This window comes from Emydura macquarii, unplaced genomic scaffold (assembly GCF_026122565.2).
Source record: "Emydura macquarii macquarii isolate MOO-44397 ecotype Brisbane River unplaced genomic scaffold, CSIRO-AGI_Emac_v2 contig_3062, whole genome shotgun sequence".
Lineage (NCBI taxonomy): Eukaryota > Metazoa > Chordata > Testudines > Chelidae > Emydura > Emydura macquarii.
The window spans coordinates 6,291,915-6,308,092 of NW_027133199.1; the positions used below are offsets into that span (position 1 = coordinate 6,291,915).

A 16,178-nucleotide genomic window follows, 5' to 3' on the forward strand; every position below is an offset into this window, starting at 1 on the left:
TGGGACACATCTGTACCTTGTGCATGCATGCAAATGCAGTTGTTCCAGCCAAGACAGACCCATTAAATCTATTCTAGGAGTCTTAGATATTTTCAGAAGTTATTAAACCAAGAAAAAGAAACAAGCAAGGAAAGCAAATGAGAGCTGTTCATTTGTGACTTATCTAGAATTCAGCAGTAGAAGAACACTTTCTTTTCTGGCAATGTTACTTGGTACAGTGCCAGTCCCCAAACACAGTTATATAAGTAAGTCAGTGTAAACCATGCACTTTGCAGTTGTGCCTGTGAATGTACGCTGCAGTTATTTTTTTTATTTAACTGATCTGTATCATTTTTCGTTAGTCAATCTTTTTGACTGCAGATTTCTTTTAAAAATTAGCCAAGTGAGGCATAAGTTTGAAACTGTCTCTGAACAAAGCTAGCTGGGCACTCGGATAGTTTGCTGTGGTTCTCTCTCAGTATCTCCTGCTGAGCCAGTTCCACTATGTATGCGTAGTTAAATACGCATTGGAGCAGAGACATTAATTTGGATCTCTCCCTTCCCCACTGAGTGCTTTAACCACTAGACTGCAGTGTCATTGTCAGTCTCACACTCTGAGCAAATGACTATTCAAGTATTTTTATACAAAGTGGAACAGCTTCAATAAGAGAGAGTGGAAAAAAGACCCAGACCAGACTGCATTCTAGCCCATGGATTAGGGCAGTCTACTGCAATGTAGGTGAGTCAAATTCAAATCCCTGTGTCAATGACTATTTATTTACACACAGTGGAACAACGTCAGTAGGAAAGATTGAGACCCTTTCCTCCCTTCCCTTAGCATGTCCAACATAGTAATCCATAGCATGGTGTCTACAGGTTATAAGGTAAGTTCCTCCTTCTCATTTTGTGAATGGTGCCTAAGTCCTGGTTCTATTTTTAATTTTATTTATTTTGCCAAAACTATTTGGTAAATTCATATCAAATTCACAAATAGTTTTGAGTCAACTGAAATTGTAGTTTTCAGGGAACAAAGTATTTGTCTGGAATTTTTTTACCCAACTCTACTTTTAATTATGTCAAGAAAAGCCAATGTACGAGAGCCTTCTTAATAAAACCACCATCTTTTAATATATGTTCTGCAGAGCTCTGAAGTGATTTTTTAAAAGTACATACGCATTAAATGCACAGCCTTAACTCTGATCTGAAGTACTTAGTTCTCTAGGCAATAAATCTGACTTTGAAAAATGCCAGTTTAAAAAAAAATACAGATAATAGATAAGAGTAAATGGTGTTTTGAAGAGGCAACAAATATGTTTGGTTTTTTTAAGAAAAAGTAGAAGTTTGTTTCTTGAGAATGTGTGAAATGATGCAAAAAAGTGTAGTAACCGATGGATGTTTAAAGCATATGAAAATATTTCAGAGACTGATAAATCATATATTAATGTCAGAATGTATATACTTAGAAAAATTATATGGTGACAATTAAAGTAGTCTATGTTGATTTTGAAAAACTGGGAGCATGGACTGTGGGCGATGTAGGTTTGTATGGAAGGGAAAAGGTTGTGATAGTGTATGTATTGTTCAATAGCGAAGTTGGCAGCATATGGATGGGTGGGATTCTTAATGTTACTTGAAATAATGATTTCCTGGATTTTAGACTCCAGTCCGGCAAACACGCATTTGCTTAATTTTGTGCACACAAGTAGTCCCATTGCCTTCAAAGTTAATCATGTGTTCAAGTGGTTGTAGAATCAGAGCCCTAGGCCCATATCCACAATTGTATTTCAGCTCCTAACTTCTAGTGATTTCGATGGAAGTGAGAAGCCTACTCCTTACTGATTATGTTGAATGGAAATATGCTTGAGCAACTTTAATTTTAAATTAACAGCTTCTTTTGTGGGAGTTGGATAAAAACTGCTTGTCTTTTAGAATTTCTAAAATGTATTTTAGAGTGAATGGTTTAATTTTTCTAGGTATTAATTTTAGTTTTGTAATTATCACTGGAAAAATGTGTGAAATTGTAGAAAGGATTTTTGTTTTTATCTGAAATACCAATTAATTGGCTTCTAGCCAATAATGGATGCAATTAATTTTTTGAATTATGCCTAATGATCTTATTTGGCTTCTTGAAGTCAATCTGATGTTTCAATAGGCACATGTAGAAATATTTGTAGTTGCGATAAATTGTTTTTTAAAATAGTGAGGCTAGCAACAGGGAAATCTCCAGTCAAATCATGTGATTCCAAGATTAGAACACATTTCCTGTCAGTTGCAAGTTGTTATTTCTTTCAAGGAAAAAAGTCTTCCATCTTCAGCCTATAATTTCCATCTGATATCAAGAGAAGCAGCATCAGTAATCAGAGTTCAAGAACAATCAAAGAAATTAGAGTTGAGAAAGATCTAGGCCCTGATCTTGCAAATACTTATGCACATGCTTAACTTTATACACTGTGTTGTCTCACTGAAATCAATGGGACTGTTCACAGTGCATAAAATTAAGCATATGCATGACTTTTTGCAGGATCAGGCTATAAGGGCTAAATGAACAATTCTTCTATGGCCAGGGCAGGATTGTTCCCTATATTTTCCACTCCCACTTTGAATGACGTTAACAATGAGGCTTCCACTCTCTCATATGAAACAATTCCATGGTTGAATAGTGTTCACCATTAGAATTCCCCTTCCTTTTCATTATTGTTTCCAATTAGAACTGGTTAATTTCAATGTTCCTTCCACTGCTTAATTTCATGGACCAGCCTAAACAATTACTTTCTCTCCCTTCAGCTATTTGTAAACTTTTTTGGCTTCTCAATACTGCCCTCATTTTAATAAGAAAACAATCCTCCAATTCTCTCATTGTTTTTTTCCAGAATTATCTTTTCTTGGTTATTTCTAACTTATTAAATCTTCAATTAAACTAACAACTCTTTGCAAAAAAGAGATTCATTTTTAAAGCAAATACTTTAGAAGCATTCTTCACGTCAGTCCTACATTCTGTTCTGCCTCACTATTGCTAAAAGTTTGCCCTCAGTTAAAATCATGCATTGACTCTAATGAGTTTCCAGTGCTAAGCACCTCTGAAAATTAGGCCATCTTCATTTAGTTCACAAATGTGGATCTAAGAGATTAACTTTAGGCATACAGCTTTGTACATTTTGGTCTTCTTGTAGAGATAGAGGCACAAACCTTATAGTCTTCATTATTTGAAATCAGCGAGATACTTCCCTGAAAAAAGAAGACTTTTGTGCCAAAGCTCTGGAATAGTACCCACTTTATAATCAAATTTGCCTAAGCAATTGCCATTTTTGTCTACTAAGTTCTCAGGACCAAATTTGTAAAGGGGTTTAGGCACATAGAGATTCAGATAGGCACCCAGTGGGATTTTCAAAAACACCTAGGCACCTAACTCTCATTGGGCAATTTTGAAAATTCCATTAGGTACATATCTTCATCTTTAGACACCTAAATACATTTTAAAAGCTGGCCCTCGGCACATATCATTCTGATTTGTTAAAAATGCTGCCTGTTAAATTATTTACAAACAGCCTACAACTAAATTTCAAAGTATTTTTTTAAATCAGCCTTCAAGTGGTAAACCTCATGCTCAGTTGGTGAGAATAGCTGACTTGTTTGGTATACATTTCTACATTTCTCTCTTAACTGGTGGATCACTGCTATCCTACCAAATGTATTTCGCTTGTATTACACTTTATTTTATTTATAATTGAGATATTTCCATATACTGAATTAGAAAAATCATAAGGACTAAATTCAGCCCAAAGTCACAGAGGGTTTGAATATAATTGTCAGATGATCAAACATAAACTATTGGATTTGTGACTAAACTCTTCCTATATTACAGGAGGGTTCCCTCATATAAAATCTTCATTCAGAGCTCCAACAGCTTGATTTAAAGCCCACTGAAGCTCATAGTCTTTCCATTGATTTTTAATGGGCTTTGGATCATTCCCCAAATGAACACGGAAGCAATCATTTAAAGCTGGCCTAAGTAATTATCTTCATCAGCAAGCTGAGTTATTTACGGAAGCCACTTGTAAGACAGATGCAGCTGCAGCTCAAAGAACTCTCATTTAATCTGAAGCACAGCAAGCCAGTAAAGACAGCTTTAAGAAACAAACTTGAAACAATATTTGGCAGCACAAAGCTTGTTTAATTGGTCCTTGCTATAATCTCTGAATTGAGAAAATAACTGCTACAAATTGGAAACACTAGATTTGCTTAGAATCTTCCATTGTTTATATGGTCACAATGGTGCTTATTCACTGGCAAGTGGCTTTCAATGCGTCTAGTTTTGGCATTTTTGGCTATACAGGTTACTATGTCACTGCCTGGAAGTGGGTTAGCCTGGTAAATCTTGATTTAATCACAGTGCCTTAAGCAACATGCCTAGAAAACAGTCATTGATCTTCATTATATCAAGGGTTATGTTCATTTCAGTGAAACTGATAATTCTAGGCCTTACCAAAGGCAGGTAGACTCATCTGTGTCCAAAGTTAGCAAAGTGACCAGCTAGCAGAAGGAGTGAAACAAAGCTGTGCAGGACTTCAATCTCATTTACATGGTGTTCACACCCCTCAGTTTCACTATTTTTTAACTAAATAACTCAAAGTCTGCAAGTAAATGTCAAACTATCCAATGTGTGCACAGCTGAAACCTTAATTCCCCTCTCAGCACTCATGAAGACAGAAGTTTCAATGAACTCAGCCCAGGTTCACAAATCTGGACAGAGTTTCAGGAGTAGATTCTCAGCTGGTGTAAAGTGTCCGAGCTCCCTTAGAAATCATTAGAGCTATGACACTTTATACCAGCTGAGAATCTGCCCCTCAGGCCTGAAATGTAATCTAAAACTAAAGTAGGTAAATTTCTCTTGCAGACAATTATCTTTTATATGAGCAAATTGTATATTATATTTGGTTTTAGGTTCACTATATGATTTTCTATCTCTGCTGTATATGTGGCCCCCATCACCATAGAATCCAAATGTTTTTAACTCAGAGAATGGATTCTGCCACATCAGCTGTCACATTTGTCAACCAAAACAGGAAGTGCTAACCATTCCTTTGTACCATCAGTTACTACACATACCTTTGCCCTTAGAATTTAGCACAAGATTTGTTAAGGAAAATTTTGAGAATCCTTAAATGTCATTTGAAGTGTCATGTTTTGCTGTTTTATCTACTATCATATGGTTTGCTGCAGTATGTAAAAGGGGATCCAACTAGATTGCTGGAGTTGGCAATTGTATGTCTGGATGAATGCAATTTAGTTAGATTTGCTGATGCAGAACAAGGCTTCTATACAAGACAGAAATATATCAGAGCCATTTCCTCTGAGTGGTGACAAAAACAGAAAGAAGAAAAACTGAGTTAATGGAAAGCAAAATTAGTTCTGCTTCAGCTGTAGAAGACTACACTCATACTAATCTGAGATACTGATGAACTACTAAACAAACTGAAAAATATACTAGATTGGTCTAACTGCTATAAATGTAAACTGAGTTATTGCTACTGGAGGTGCGTGAATGATTCGTAAAGCAACTAAAACCAATTCAAAAGCCCGGAGCTCTGTACATTTGTTACATGAACCTTAGCCCGCTTTCAGACAAACATTCTGAAACTGTTCTATCCTAAATTCCCTACCACCTGAAAGGGAAGTACCACTTCTACTTTTGCTGTTTTCTCCACCCATCCCATCACTGTCCTCTAGGGCTTCAAAGGATGCTGAAAGGCTGCTTCCCCTAACAGAGTCTTCAGGTATAATGGACCACCACAATCCAGTTCATAACGGGTCTCCTGTTTTGGGGACAGGATTTGATTGTCACCAGGGAAGGCATCAGGAACTGGGAAAATACTTTTGCTGCAGCATCTACTAAATTGATACAGTATAATCCTTAGTCTGGTGATCAGAAGAAAGAATGATTTCTTTTTATTAAAGTAGAGTCTATATGCCCCAAATGAGATTGTTCTAGGTATACACATACACATAGCAATAGACATTCCCTGCCCCGAAGAGCTTACAATCTAAATACACAAGGCAGATCAGGGGAAGATTGGGGAGTGACAGAATATAAGAACTGGTTTTGGGCTCTGAGTTCCTCCATAGTGAGGCATCTGAGTGTTGAATTAAAACAAAACACATTATGGATGGTTTGTTTCCTGTTAGGTACCAGTACAAATTATATAAAAATTAAAGACATGCGATATTGAAAGAAATACTGGGAAATACACAGTCATGTCAGGGAAGCATGTCACCCACTTGGAAAGACACATTCAAATACACCACTCTGAGGAGTATGCTGCACTTTGTTCAGAAAAAAACTTACAGAATAAAAATAATAAACAACCACAACATGCACATAATCCTGATGAACCCACATCTAAGGAATCTATTACAACAGAAGGTAATTTGGACTCTAGGTTCACAACTAAAGCAATTACAATAACAATTGATGAAAATACCTTACTGAATGATTGCTTAAAATTAGTCACTGTAAATGGAAGATCATTTAAGCTATTGGAGGATTCAGGATTTCACAAAATTGTTGACCACATTCTGGAAGGCCTGGAGATGAAACTTACATTTTTAGCATCCAATGTATGAGACAAAGTTGGTGCTGTAGCAGCCACCATTCAGGAAGGGATCAAAAAAGAAATCACGGGAAGACTAATTTAATTGAAAATGGATTGAGCCACACGATTTGGCTGATTCCTTTTAGGGATTAATATTCAGTATGTTATTGCAGGACAAATTGCTCTTTGGATTCGAGCAAAGAAACACCTCTGAATATTTTAAATCAATTAGTCTTAAAGTTGTTGGTATCTATACAAGCACTCCAAGGTATATATATTGTATCACAGTACATAATGTAGCAAACACAGTGAAAGGAGAGAAGTTAATGATTGAGGATTAGAAAACTAAAGAAGCAGAACAACAAATTCAGAATGAAGGGGAAACACAATTTAGTCTCTGGGGAAGGTGATCAAGAAGATGATGTGGACCAGGATTGAAATGATTTGATTCATATGGTCGAAGAAGCTGGAGTTAGTGTATCTGCTGAGGCAATGGGTGTAACATTAAAAGGAGTTCACTGTTGTGCCCTTACAGTGCAGCTTGCAGTTGTAGACTCTTTGAAGGAATATACAATCTCTGACATAAAGCTGATATGTCTGTAAAAAATGAGAAACAAAACAACATTGGTAGTCATTAGAAAATTAAAATACCCAATCTTAAATTGTCCTACTAGTTGGCATTCAATTTATGACATGCTTGAGCAACTCTTGGAGCTCAGGGATTTCTGCCAGCCAGGACATGGCCACCTCAAACCATAAACTTCACCTGACAAAGCAGAATGGAGTGCCACAGAAGGCATCACAATTGCACTGAACTATGCTAAATTGGAACAAATATTCTTCAGTATGAACAACTGGTCATGGGTGACTTTTGTTGTGCTTGGTTAAAATGCCAACTGGAAACATCAAAAATGTCTTCTCTGATTACTGAATCCTTCTGTCTTCAATGAAAAAGCGAGAAAAAAATCTGTTTGAAAATGATATCATTCTCTCATGTATATACCTTGATCCTAAATATAAACTCTTATTGACAGAAGAGCACAAAGTCAAGGAAAAATTTCATTTAACCAAAATGTGGATGAAAATGGAAATGCTTCAGGTCAGAAGTTAAAAATAATAATGTGATAGAATCAATATCAGACACATCTGAAATTGAAAGATCAGATGATGAATTAGAACAATTTCTTAAAGTGTGTGACATGTCCAAAAAGGAAGAGGTATCTGGATGAAGGAAAGTCCAAAAAAAGGATTGAGCCAATTCTTGATTCATTTGCAGATGAGCCACACTTGCTAATAACAAAAACATATTTAAAATGTCATGCCTGACACGTATCAACTAGCAAAAGTTGTACTGGCAGCTCTAGCAACACAAGTGAGTGTTGAAAAAGCATTGTCAGAACTCACATTTATCCTTTCACACAGAAGTCTAATTATTAGAAGATGTTATTTTAATTCGCTCAAATAAATTGTTCATAAGAAAATCATTTATTGACAACACAAAAACACTAGGAAAACTCACAAAGTTAAAGTTAAAAATATAAGTGGTCAAAAATCAAAATAGTTTCAATGTTAACTCTCAATTACCTTTTTTTGAATTTACTTCCACTAAAATTGAAATTTGATTTGAATCAGTGCTAACTGATAATGGAACTGTTTTTGTTTGTTTGTTTGTTTTTATTTTGTTTTGTTTTGACTTGAACCAGAACTGAACCCAAACACATCATACAGAACCAAACACAATCCTGAACCAAACCAATGTAAATACTGGTTCCAATACTTGATCTAATATTCTAGTTTAATAAATAGAGAGTAAAATTACAATAATACACTTCAACATAAAGATGACTATGGAATTGGAATGTAGACACAATACTTGTTACACTTAATGTTCAGTGACAGCTCTTCCACAGTGTACTTAAACTGATATGATACAAGGAATATAAAAGCAAACTTAACCTTGTTGTTACACATTATTTCAGATGGAGCTGCCATCTAAATACAGTGTACACACTGAAGAATAAAATACATGGCTGAATCAATGTGGGATGGGGAAAAAAACTGAGCCAGTTAAATTTAATTTCAAGTGACAATTCCAGAGTGCTTACATATTTGGTACGATGAACAAACTGATACAGTACAGTAATGGATAGTCACAGATAATAGTCACAGATCTTATGCCCTCTTAAATCATTGGCAGAATTGCAGATTGGCACTTGGTTCAACATCCCTACTCCTTCACTGAGCATCACTGGACATACATGGTACATTTAATTATATTTTTTCCTTGGATGTGGGCAAGAAGTTCCTGTCAACTGTACAACTGACTACACTTTTTGGAGAGGAGATATGAGTTAAGACTCTCCTTGCGTAGAGGAACCAAAGGATTGAAGACCCAGTCAGGCTCTCAGAAAAAGTACAGGAATTTTGTAGTCAAATCTCTCACCCCTTAATGCCCTCACCCTGGCTATAAATAAGTTCAAGCAGGCCTTCAGGTACTAAAGAGCACCCTATTCAGAGGATCTCCTTTATTTAATAGAAAAGGACAAGACAAAACATCAATGTAACATTTCAGTCAGCTACTCCACTGGGAAAACCTCTGACTCAGGGTTAATCAGTCTTACATTTGGGCCTTTAGCCACAGAGCACGCTCAGGCTGAATTCCTTATTTGGAGCTTGGAACTTTGTGGGGTGACCTGCTGGCTTTACCTCCTCCCCTGACAGTGCATTACTCTTTGCTGAATAAGTCTCTAGTAGCTCCCTGGTAGGTTTAGCACCAAGTTTGGTCTCCTGGGCTGCTCCTATTCCTTCTCTGGGAGCACTTATTCACTGGGATTGCTCCTTTCTCCATCAGCCCCTTCTCTCCAGAAGCATCTGCTTCCTGGAAGTAGCTTCCTGGCAGGCTGGGCTCCCTGCCACAGTTTGGGAGATCCTTTTGCTGGAACCAACCATCCCTGGATCTCTGCCTTCTGTACCTGTTTCTTAGGGAGTCTCCTATCTCTAAGAGCATCTCCTAGGCTCCCTGCTGTGGTGGGCTTTCCAGAGTTCCCTGTTTCCAAGAGTGCACCTTCTAGGCTCCCTGTTCTAGAAGTACCCCTTCCAGGCTCCCTGCTCTGGTGACCATTCTTGATTAGCCCTCCTGGGAGCTCCTCTCCTCAGAAGCTTCTTGTCTCCATGGGAGTGCCTCCTTAACTAACCCTAGCTAACTTTTTTATTAAGACCAGGTGCTCATTTACCAATTAACCATTAAGTGGCCACCCAGGCAGTCAGTAAACCCCAGATGGATCTTCGAAGGACACACTTGGCACTGATTCTCCTTAAAGGACAGTAGCAGTGTGACAAATCTATCATAACAACTAATATACTAATCAGGAGGAAAAATGCCTTTGAAGAGCTAGAATGTCAGACTTACTGAACATAGACAGAGGCTTGGTCTATACTTACCTCCGCGATTCGGCAGCAGTTGATGGGAGTTATGCAAAGCACACAAAGAACTCGCATAACTCCCGTTGACTGCTGTGCTTCTCTTTTGCGTGCCGTCTTCACTGCACCGACGGGAATCACATTCCCGTCGATGCAGCGCTACGCCACTTGTGGGGGTGGATTAATAACATCAACTTCTGGATCGACTGAGTGGGGCTTCACTGACCGTTCAGTCGATCCAGATGAGACGATCTGACGGTGGTGACTTTGCCGCCGTCAGTAGACATAGCCTGGGATTTACACTGAACAATTATTTTTTTATTTTACTTTTTTCATGTCTCGGGATGTGAAAGCATTTTCCTGTAAGCAATTCCTCAGGATGTTCCCTTTGGCTGGTGTTGGGTTACAAATCACTTTAGTGTTAAATGCAGGGGTGATGAAATGTTGTCCCCTTATTGTATGAGTAAAGGGCCGCAGAACTGTGTGTAGCCTGTTCTGATTGAAGGGTCATTATCATCTGAACAGAACTGGCTAAGCAAGGGGCTCAGAGTTCAGAGTCCTGTGAAGGTTGACAAGGTGTGGGGACAGGTATTCCTGCCTAGAAGTGTGAGCTCTGCCCAAGAACCCCAGGCATGGTTTAACTTCCTCTGCTCCCCCCACTGTTCAAAGATAGAGCTAATTAAGGTTCTATTAGGAGTCTGTTGTTTTGTGAAATGCTCACTAGAGCTGAACTCATCTACTGTAGGACAGCACTCCTGCCCAGCTTCAGCGCTGAGGTTCATCCACTTAGAGCTGACAATCCTTTAGAGCTGGGTGGAACCTCAAGAGACTGACCTGCAGAGGTCACAGTGGAGAAGCAGGTGGTAGCAGAAGGTGATGATTTGCAGCAGAATGGCTGGCTGATTGGCTAGCAGAGCAGATGGCGAAGGGTGGCTAGCAGAGTGGTTGGTAGGGTGACTAGTGGGTGACTGACAGAGCAGCCTGTGGAGCAAAAAGCGGCCAGCAGGGCAACTGGCAGAGCAGCAGGTGGCCAGTGGAATGGCAAACAGCTGGCAGGGTGGCTGCACAGCACAGTAAGCAAGGTGCCTTCTTTCCCCCTCTCTCCTACCAAGGTGGCAGGTGAACTGGGCAGCTGCACTTCTAGAGTCTGGGTCTGCTCTGACTAAGGACAATATCTATTAGTGGGTGCTGTGAAAGGAGGGGCACATTAAAAGAACTTCTTGTTGCTGGATTTAAGAACCTGAAGTAAAAGAAAAGTGACCAGCGTACTCTGGGGCGGGTGTTTTGTTCCTGGTTTTATATATGACTCCTGCTTGTGGCATTTCCCAAGTTAATGCCGGGTTACTTTTCTGCTTTTTATTAAAAATCTCTTTTGTACATTTAGTCTCGGTGCTTTGGAGAGGGGAAGAATTGCTCTAAAAGAGTAACCAGGGAAGTGAATCAAAGGATGATTGAGAAGATATAAAAATAAAAAGACAACTACATAATAACATAATTTATTCTGATAGTTCCTAAGGACCAACCAAGTTCTAGGCGCTGTACAACACAGCAGTAAACAGTCCCTGCCCCAAAGAGCTTACAGTCTATTAGACAAAAAAGTGTGGGGAAAGGCATAGGACACAAAAGCAGAGTGATCAATGCAGTGGCAGCAAACGGCATGTTAATGCCATGTGTTCTATTTATTTTACTGGGTTTAGTTAGAATCATATAATCATAGAATATTAGAGTTCAAAGGGACCTCAGGAGGTCATCTAGTCCAACCCCCTGCTCAAAGCAGGACTAACCTCAGCTAAATCATCCTACAGGTAGTTAAAGGCTACTATCAAATCCCCCCTCATTCTTCTCTTTTGCGGACTAAACAAGCCCAGTTTCCTTAGCCTCTCCTCATAAGTCCTGTGCTCCAACCCCCTAATCATTTTTGTTGCCCTCCGTTGTACTCTCTCCAACTTGTCTACATCCTTTTTGTAGTGGGGGACCCAAAACTGGACACAATATTCGGCATTGGTAAGGCCGCATTTAGAGTAGAGGGGAATAATCACTTCTCGCGACCTGCTGGCAATGCTCCTCCTAATGCAGCCCAATATGCCATTAGCTTTCTTGACAACCAGGGCACACTGCTGACTCATATCCAGCTTTTTATCCACTGTAACCCCCAGGTCCTTTTCTGCAGAGCTGCTGCCTAGCTCGTCGGTCCCCAGTCTATAGCTGTGCATGGGATTCTTCCTTCCTAAGTGGAGGACTCTGCACTTGTCCTTGTTGAACCTCATCAGATTTCTTTTGGCCCAATCCTCCAGTTTGTTTAGGTACTTCTGTATCCTATCCCTACCTTCCAGGGTATCTACCACTCCCCCCAGCTTAGTGTCATCCGCAAACTTGCTGAGGGTGCAATCTACCCCATCTTCCAGATCATTAATGAAGATGTTGAACAAAACCAGCCCCAGGACCGACCCCTGGGGCACTCTGCTTGTGACCGGTTGCCAGCTAGACATGGAGCCATTAATCACTACTCGTTGGCCCTATGCTCTAGCCAGTTCTCTATCCATTTTATAGTCCATTCATCCAACCCATACTTCAACTTGCTGATAAGAATACTGTGAGAGACAGTATCAAAAGCTTTGCTAAAGTCAAGGTATATCACATCCACCACCTTCCCTACATCCACAGAGCCAGCTGATGGAGCTGCAGCAATGATCAGAAAGCATTCTGGTGCTTTGCAAAAAAAAAAGAAAAAAGAAAAAGCCATTGCACCTCACGCTATTAGACACACTGCTTTTTACACTGAGAAACACTTGCTGCGAAAGATATTGAGTTAGGTCTTCACAGTGTTCTGAAAACAGCAGTAATACTCATTAATTTTGATTAAATCCAGAGCAACAAACTCCAGGTGTTTTGCTGCATTTTGTGAGGAAGTGGGTGCAATGCTCCATTCTTTGCTCACGCCTAGAGGTGAGATGGCTATCTTGAGGCAGAATGCTTGTCCATATATTTAATATCAAGGCAGAGTGATGTACTTTCTTAGCTGAAGAATTCCCCTTTTGCTAAACTCATTCCCTCAATTAGCCTAGAACAAGATAATTAGCAGAAAAAAGGAATGTTCCTCAAATATATATATTATAGTTAGGGCTGGAGGTTAGTCACTGTGGTAAAAACTTCAAAGATACCGTAATTTTTCTGTTTGTCTGTAACTTTTCTTTGTGTTCAGGATTTTAATAAAGTGCATTGAACTCGACTACTTGAAAAATGCATTTTTAATAGTTGCACAAATTATGTAACAAATCAAGTTACATAACTGTGTAACTATTAAAAATGTGTTGCATTATTTTGACCAATCAGCTGCCTTGCTATTGTGAGCACGTTGCTACATTGCAAATGCAAAGGATTTAGGCTACACCTTTGATGATTACTAAAATATCAAGTAGAAGTGCAAAGGGACAATCTGCACAATATCTCAAAAATATCTTCCATGAAAGTGGAGGTTTATTATTTTCTTCAACATGCCAGTATATTACAGTCTTAAGGCAAGCTGTGATAAGCATCTGGAGACAGAGTTCCACAGACTTAAAGCAAAGGCCTTGAAATCTGTAAAGCGCAGAGAACAAACAGTTCAAAAAACTCTGTCAGAGATATTTGAGGTGAAAACTGATGAACAACTTCTTAAACAGATAGAGCTTTTTTAGGTTTACTGAGGCAAATCTGCCACTAAAAGCCCTAAACAATATAACCTGTTGTCAGCTGTTGGCTGCATGAGCGTGTTCTGTGTGTGCTGTTCCGGCTCTGGCCAGGTAGCTGGCACAGCAAACCTCAATCAAATTGCCAGAAGGACCACAGACTCGGTTCGGTGACAAAGGCGTTCGGCTAGGTTTATTGCCAACAAAGCACGGTACTAGCACCCAGCAGACTCTATGTGGCCACTAATACATGTACGCCTGTGATAATGGACTCAGCTCACTCAGTGGCAGGACTTACCATGGCCCCATCAACTGGACAAAGACATCCCTTCTGTGATCCCACTTTTATACACTGATACAAGCAAGTTACATATTATCCCTCTCACATGGTTAGTTACCACCCTACACCTTGTACCTGTTGCTTCGATCAAAACATCTCCATCCATCATCCTGATCTTATCTGTAGGAGGGGTCAGTGTGTCCCTGTTCCATTTTCAGGGAATGTGTTTATATCACAACTTGTAGCAGGGTGTTCTGGTACTGCCCCTCTACAATGTGTTTACATGAATACCTAGTGCCTAGTACCTCTTAGGAGTGTCTGAATTTTAGCAAAGCCAGCCATATTCTTGCCAAGTTCATGTACTGGACAGTGAATTTGTAAGTAGACTTTTGCTTTGTAGCAGGCCCTGACTTTTACTCACAGCCTGATTTTTTTCTGATTTTAGTTCAGGCCTAAGGCGTTTTACCAGGCCTCATGCTTCAGGCTCTTTCTTTCTATGACATTACCCAAAAGGAGTATTTAGAATGTAACCCTGAAAATACTGGAATCATACCAAGTTCAAGCTGTTTATGGAAACTCTATTTGCCAGGAAAATATGAAAATCATGTAAACAAAATTAAAAAGCAGCTGAAGACTGTGACAGGATTAGTATTGTCACTGGAGAGACCTTGGCTGTGGATAGGGTGACGAAATGTCCCGATTTTATAGCGATAGTCCCGATATTTGGGCTTTTTCTTATATAGGTGCCTATTACTCCCCACACTTTGTCCTGATTTTTCACACTTGCTATCTGGTCACCCTAGATGCAGACAACAAATATGTTCTCAACATATGGGTTATTTTAAGCAAACCAGAATATGAATGTGAATTGAAGATAAACATGATTCTGTTGAACTACCCTTACCTGGATGACTGGTTAATCAAGGGATAGGTTCAGTCAGCTGCTGGAGATATCTGTAGGGACAACATACAACACTCTTCAGAACCCTGGGGTTGCCGATCAACCAGGAAAAGACCACTCTGGTCCCTTCCAGAAGATATTCATAGAGGCAGTTCTGGACTCCATGCAGAGCAGAGCATTTCTTCCAGACGACAGACTGATAGCAATCTCCTAGATGATTCCAACCTTACTCCAAAGTTGTCACAGATGAGTAAAATAATTCCTAAGAGTAAGGGGCCTGGTAATCCTGGTTGAGGCTTCGTCCTGTTCAGGATGAGACCCCTACAAAACTGGGTTGCTCAAAATTACAGGCCCAATTTGGATGACCTAGTCTTATGTTCCATGTCCCTCTACAAGTTCTCAGGCACCTCAACTGATAGGCCTCCACAGAAAATACCTTGTGAGGAGTCTCCTTCACCTCATCCATGTCTTCAACAATAGTAATCACACAGATACATCCAAACTGGGCAGAGGACTTTGCCGCCACCAAGAGTCCAGACTATACACAAATCTGCTGGAACTGAGAGCCACTCTGTGGGTTTTAAAATTCATTTTGCTACCAGTACAGGGAAAAGTATACAGGTACTAATTGACTACCCTACTTACATAGGGTAAGGAGGGGCTCACTTCCAGCCCCTTCATAGAAGGACAACAGTCATATTGACTGGGTGCATAGAGCCCCACACTTCTCCAGTAACTCTGCATCTCATGGAAGACAATATACAAGCAGATAGCCAACCCAGAAATGGTTCCTGAAGCAGTGTGTAATAGATTTCACAGTCAACAAGTGGGATCATCTGCTCCCTCCCCTCAATAGTTCTGTTCACCACCAAAACCAACACCAAATAAATTGGCTCTAGAGCAGGGGTCATGTGGATTGGAGCAAAGGGTTTCTTTATACCTTTCCTAATATCTCATTAATTCCTTGCATACTCAGAAAGTTTGGACAGGACAGAGATTAGATGATTCATGGTAGCCCCAGTACGGACCAGTCAGGTCTGGTACACAGAGCTGCTGAAGCTGACTAGTCAGTTTATGTTATGCCATCCAGCATTACAAGATTGCCTCTCACAGAAGAAAGAGAAGATATTGCAATTTGATCCACAGTCCTTGTGTCTGGCTGTCTGGGCTTTTCGACTCTCACCACAAATGTCATGTACTGCTCTCCTCAGATGCAGAATGTCTTCATTAGCGAGATAAGCAGCTAAAGGGTTAAACAGTAAGACAGCTGCTTACCGTTTATTAATTAGTTTAAACGTTGCCCTGGGGAAGAGGGGGAGGTGTTATTTTTAGAATGTTTA

At 39.7% G+C, this 16,178-nt stretch overlaps 1 long non-coding RNA gene across 1 annotated transcript in view; it reads right to left on the reverse strand.

Moving 5' to 3' along the window:
- Window positions 1-7,043: 7,043 nt before the first annotated feature.
- LOC137141449 (uncharacterized) overlaps window positions 7,044-16,178 on the reverse strand; it is a 53,953-nt gene continuing 44,818 nt past the window's right edge. Inside the window, exon 3 of the long non-coding RNA XR_010916639.1 lies at window positions 7,044-7,166. This is a non-coding gene — a long non-coding RNA (uncharacterized lncRNA). The remainder of the gene's footprint in view (window positions 7,167-16,178) is intronic.